Raw genomic sequence first — 6196 nt, 5'->3', positions numbered from 1 at the left:
AGTCTTCTGTCATCTAATCATAGAAGTGGCAGCCCATCACTTCTACCATATTCTGTTAGAAGCAAGTCTCTAGATCCAGCCCACACTAAGGGGGAAGAGAAAAGTTGAAAGTGAAAGTCATTCAGTCGTGTCCAACTCTGGCAGTCCCATGGACTATACAGTCCAAGGAATTCCCCAGGCCAGAATACTGGAGTGGGTAACCTTTCTCTTCTCCAGGGGATCTTCCCAACCCAGGGATCAAACCCAGATCTCCCGCATTGTGGGCAGATTCTTTACCGCTTGAGCCACCAGGGAAGCCCAAGAATACTGGAGTGGGTAGCCTATCCCTTCTCTAGTGGATCTTCCCAACCCAGGAATTGAACCAGGGTCTCCTGCATCGCAGGCAGACACTTTACCAGCTGAGCTACCAGGGAAGCCCAAAGGGGAAGGGATTACACTAAGGCATCAATACCAGGAGGCAAGGATCTTTGGTAGCCATGTCAGAAATCGCCTACCACTCTAAGGTATAAACCTGTGCTGTGTTAAGTCACTGAGATTCCAGGTTTTTATCAGTTACAATGACAGGTATTACCTTAAGTGACACAGGAGGAGAGCAACCACAGATGGTTCTAGTAAAGTGAGGTCAGAGCAGACCAGGACATGCAATGCCTTATAAACACTGATAAGAAACTGGCTTTAATTGTAAGTGCAAGGGGAGGCCATTGGAGTTAAGCATGAGAAAGAAGGAATCCAAGTGTTGTTTCTTGCTACTGTTTATAAATGTACTGGTAGGAAGCAAGAGTGGAAGCAGAAAGACCCATCAGGAGGCTGTTTTCATCTGAGGCAGTACTGGATAATAAACAAAGGGAGTGTGATGGTTAATTTTATGTGTCAACTTGGTTGGGCCACAGTGCCTAAATACACATTCAAACATTGTTCTGGATATTTATGTCAGGGTGTTTTTGGATGAAATGAACATTTAAATCAGTAGACTTTGAGTAAAATAGATTGCCCTCCATCCTGTGGGTAGGACTCAATCAGTTTAAAGCCTGACATTCCTGAAACAAGAGTGAATTCTGCAGCAGGCGGCCTTTGGACTTCCACTGTAACATCATTAGCTTTCTCTCTCCTGGGCCTCCAGCCTGCTAGCTCACCCTACAGATTTTAGACTTGCCAGCCTCCACAACTGTGTGAGCCAATTCCATAAAGTCAATCTCTCTCTCTGTACACACACACATGTACAATATACACACATCCTATAGATTCTGCTTCACTGGAGTCAGGAATAATACAAGGGGCTTAAGCCTACCCAGTATTGAGCAGCAGCACTGTGGAAGCAAATTCTGTTGTTTTCTGCTATTTTTGAATAACTGTTCTGTGTACTAAGCACTCTACTAGATGTTTTATACACATCCTCTCATCCAATCATCCCACAAATAGATATTTATACCCATTTTACAAATGAGGAAATCAAGACTCAGGAAGTTAAGTGAATTACCCAAGATCACAAGCTGGTAAGAGTTAGAATTGCCTGATCAATTTATCAGGGGCCTATTTTTTTTTTCCCCAAATGTTTGGATGAAAAAAAGTGAATAACAGCAGAATAAAAAAAAATCAGTTTGGTGCTCTAAATCAGAAATTCCATTTTGCTGATGACCAAAGAAAATTCACTAAATCCAGGACATTTTCTTCATGTATGAAAATAACATTTACAATCTGCAAGGGGCCCTTCTTTCTTCCAACACATGGCAATTATATCTTTACACTGCAACTGCAAATCTGGTTTTTAGTTTTCCCATTTTGTTTCCATAAGCATACTTTTACAGCCAATTGTTAACGGATTAACAGCTTTGGGTGAAATCCATCAGTCTGCTCTGGTTTACCTCCATGGCTGGGAGAGTCTGTTAACAAGGACAGAGCACAGAGGAGCTGGCTCTGACTTGAGCAGACCAAACGGAGCATTAGGTCCCCCAATAAACATTTACTGTGCTCTGCTATGTTCCAGACACTCTACTGTGCATTCTGGATGATGCCTCATAAGCAGCAAAGAGTCTTTCTGAATGTTCTGGGTTCTCAATATAAAGAAATTCCTATCAGGAGATAAATACATCTAATAAGCAAAATATTTAGTCTCATAAATACAGCCAGTTTGATGTGTCCAAGATTTTTCTTTATATCTATCTCCTTATACCCAGTGACCCATCCATCCCTCTCAACAGTTTCTAAGCAATGATATCTTAATAGTATATTGAAATAATCAACAAAATGGCAACATTCAAAACCTGCTCTCTATTGAACTTCTTTTGTGTACCAAAGCTTCCAAGGAAGTCACTCAAGAGCTGTCATCATTTGAAAGGTGAAGATTACTAATCCCCAGGATTTGACCCACTGCCCCCATCATACAGCTGCACTCCAGCTTCTGGAGGTCAGGAATGCAAAAAAAAAAAAAAAATCACATTTAATTTTTTCCCAAGAGGAAGGAATATACAAAGAAAATCAGACTTGGAAAAAATATTCCAGGCTTTTATTCTTGTAGTTTAAATGAATTTAAAAAGTAGAACATGTTCAAAGAAAAAGAACATGAAGACAGTATAGAAAATACAAAGTTAGAATCTTCCTTGAGCCCATTACACTTCCTCTGCACCATAGAGAAGCCCCTGTCCTATAAGGGGACAAATAAGATAGTAGGAAAGAGTTAAGTAACAGAAGCTGCTGAGAAGGCAGTGAGTAGATCTAACTCTGGCTGCAGAAGCTGAGTGAAGGGTGGAAGGAATAGGAAGGACCCAGGACCAGCATTACAGAGTGGATTACAGAAAGCAGCCACAGAGGAATGAACTTTTGAGTAATCTGGAAGGGAGAAATGCAGCTTTCCTTCTGTCCATAAAATCCTTCACCCTGTAACTGAAGCTAGAGTTTTGTTGGAGGAAGTATTCATAGACAGTGGTATTTTGGAGAAGGCGTTTTGCCCAAGGCACCAGCAGAATACATTTGTCATCTGAAGGCAACACATGGAGAACTGTACCTCCAGGTTTTCAGTGTTGCACAGAATTGTGCTGTCACCAACAGGAACAGAAAAAGCTAGAAAGAGAAATGCAAACGAACGAGTCTGAATAGTTCAAAAGGAAAGGTCCTTGAATTATGAAGACTGAATTTCTAGAGTCATGGGCAGGAAGACATGATACCTAGGATAGAATATTCACTTTAGTACAAGAAACTGGCCTTGTGGGTGCAGACCAGCATAGATCTGCATTGGAGATGGCAATGTGGGTCAGCTCACAGGAGCAATTCAAAGGCAATGGAGAATTAGGACAGCAAAGCCCTGCTTCATCTGTGGTTGAGGGCATCTGTGGGCAGGGGAGCAGACAAGCAACAGAGAGAAAGCCACTTTTTTGGGGGGTATTCCAGGGTGAGCAGGAGTTCATCAGGCTAATGGCAGAAGGGAAGAAACATTCTAAGCCAAATGCAAAAGCATGGAAATAACAATATAGTTTATTCACCAGTGGCTGGTGAAGAGGAACAATGACAATAATTACATTTACTGAGTACTTTTTTACATTCATTATCTCATTTAATCCAAGATAGCCATGAAATCAGCATAACTGCTTCCATTTTACAAATGAGAAAACCAAGGCAAGAAAGCCAAGCTTCAGTGCCAGTCATTGAAGAAGAAATTAAACCTAGTTCTACACTGTACTGCATATTATTTCATTTTACTGTAAAATTATTAATGCTGAAATAAATCATATTCAGTGTATTTAATAATTTATGTTGTATTTAATAAATCCTCCCTCAGCATGTGACCATGAGCACAGCCTCCTCAAATGACCATCTTAGATGTTGCCTCCTATTCACACCCAAACTTCTTGAAAGAGTCCTCATGCTTTGACTACATTTACTTACCTCCCACTGGACCTACCCTCAACTGATTGGTATCTTCTGCACCACTGCTGCACCTAAACTGCTTTTGCCAAGGTCTAAGGCCCATGTTTCATTCAATATGTTGACTACTTCTTGGTACTTACCTTGCTTGATTCTTGGCTGCCTTAAATGCCATTGACTCCTCAGAATAATGTCTCACTTTGGCATCTCTGAGTTAGCAGTTTCCCCACCTTCTTTTCATCAGTTTCATGGCTCTTCCTCATACCCCCTTTTCAGTCTCCTCCTTCTCTGCTCATCCTTAGGAGATGAAAGTCCTTCAGGGCTCTCCTCTCTGGCCCTTTATCCACGTACCCCTGCGAGGTTTCATCAACACCTGGGCTTCAGTTATTACCACCTGTACTCTGCTGATCGTTGGAGAAGACCTCTGATGTTTTTGCTTGCTTCTGTTTCAAATATTTTCTGTCCAGCCCCAGCCAATTTTCTGGTGACAGCATCTGCTTTTCCTCTGAGGACCTTCCCTTGTCCTTACTGTCAGCATGGGTGGTTTAATGGGACTACATGGGTGGTCATGTGACCTGGGCCTTCATCCTGCTTCCTCACTATAGAAATTGCTTCAAGAATGGACACCCAGCTGACTGATTCAGGACTTTGCTCTCACTGTGGAGGAGACAGAAATTCCTTTTGGTTATGGGATCTGGACCTGAAAAGATGTAGCTTGTTTCTGTTCCAGCCATTTTGCTACCATGAGGAGAATATCTTTTAGAATGAAGCCAACAGAGGAGGAGCAGAATAGAAAAACAGGAGAGCAATGGGTCCTGATGCCTCATTTGAATCACTGTGTCCAGTCATGCCTCTAGACCTACAGGCGCCAATGTGGTAGCCACGCCATCTGTGGCTACTGAACACCTTATATATTTTAATGTGCTTTATGTTTATATAGAACATAAACAAATTAAATACATTTTAATGTGTTTTGGATGTATCAGATTAAATAAAATATACTATTATTAAAATTAACTGTGCCTTTTTTCTACTTATTTAATGCAGCTACTAGAAAAGTTTAAATTATATATTGGCTCACATTATATTTCTACTGGACTATAATGCTCTAGACTTTTTAGTTACATGATTGAAATGAAAGCAATAAGTGTAAAATTCTGTAATTCCTTAAAATACAACAACCAAATATTGGGTTGGCCAAAAAATTCGTTCAAATTTTTAAAACCCAAATGAACTTTTTGGCCAACTCAATACATCTGTGCACCAGTCCCAATGTGGCAAGATATCTGGTAGGAGAGACATTTATTTTAAAACTACGGAGATATCCTATAAAAGTTGCTAGCAATTTTCTATCTATAGGTAAAGATATCAATTTATCTTTGGAAAAGACTTCCTTTAAGAAAATAATTGGAAAGGTTTCTTTTTAATCCAAAGGTAAAGCAAATGTGCATGCATAATTTTTTAAGAAGATTTTCACCCGTTAACCTAGATGTAAATGCCTCAAACTGACATGTAACATGTTTGTTTAGAAAAGCAGATTTCTGTATTTTTAATAGGAGCATGCCTGTGAAAGATTATTTTCCCTAGATGTGATTTTTAACTTAATTATCTCTGTGCATTATTCTTTGTTCTTTGGGTGTGTGTGTGTGTGTGTGTGTGTGTGCGCGCGCGCGTGCGAATGCATACACATGTGCCTTCAATCTTAAATATACTTACAGGAGATCAGGAGCAGAAACCAGATGATGACAGGAGGCGTAGGGAGGCATGTGTATCTTTACCTTAAGCTGTGGGTAGGGACCTAAAAGGAACCTAACTGGAAATACCAAAGTCTACTCTGGATTGAAAGCTCACATGTAGTTTTATTTCAGGTGGTATAATCTAGATTTTGGAAAATTGAATGTCAAATTTTTTGATTGCCATGTCTGAACTCTTAGGACAAGATCACAGACTGTGGGTGAGAGTTGATTTTTTTTCTAAAGAAAGAAGCTGTAAAGCTGAGGGAGGGAAGCAGTTCTTGTCTCTTGAATGCCAAGAGCAAATCTGTCCTCTTGAGTAGGAGGGATGTGGAAAAGCACTGCCATTCTGGGCTGGCCACTATAAATGTTACAGCACGCTGAGGAGTCCAAGAAAAGTGTCATAGCCAGAAGGAAACCACTTATTAAAGGGCATGGTCTAGAAGCAAGAGTATAGCTACCATCTATGTTTCCCTCTTCTGTGTTATAATTCCCTTCTAGTATCCCCAAGCTGTCTGTAGAATTTTGTTAGATATCACTGTTTGGTCTATGTATGTTCTGCAAGGCTAAAAGAATTGTAAGTGTCCAACCTGGGAGAAAGCACA

The 6196-nt window shown here is 40.4% G+C and overlaps 1 non-coding gene across 1 annotated transcript; it reads right to left on the bottom strand.

Annotated features, from left to right (window-relative positions):
* Window positions 1-341: 341 nt before the first annotated feature.
* On the bottom strand, window positions 342-413 carry TRNAR-GCG (transfer RNA arginine (anticodon GCG)). The gene has a single exon. It is a non-coding gene; the product is annotated as a tRNA-Arg (tRNA).
* Between the last annotated feature and the right edge of the window lie 5783 nt (window positions 414-6196).

This window comes from Bos taurus, chromosome 20, assembly GCF_002263795.3.
Source record: "Bos taurus isolate L1 Dominette 01449 registration number 42190680 breed Hereford chromosome 20, ARS-UCD2.0, whole genome shotgun sequence".
NCBI classification, from domain to species: Eukaryota; Metazoa; Chordata; class Mammalia; order Artiodactyla; family Bovidae; genus Bos; species Bos taurus.
This window is presented reverse-complemented; position numbering and strand designations above follow the sequence as displayed.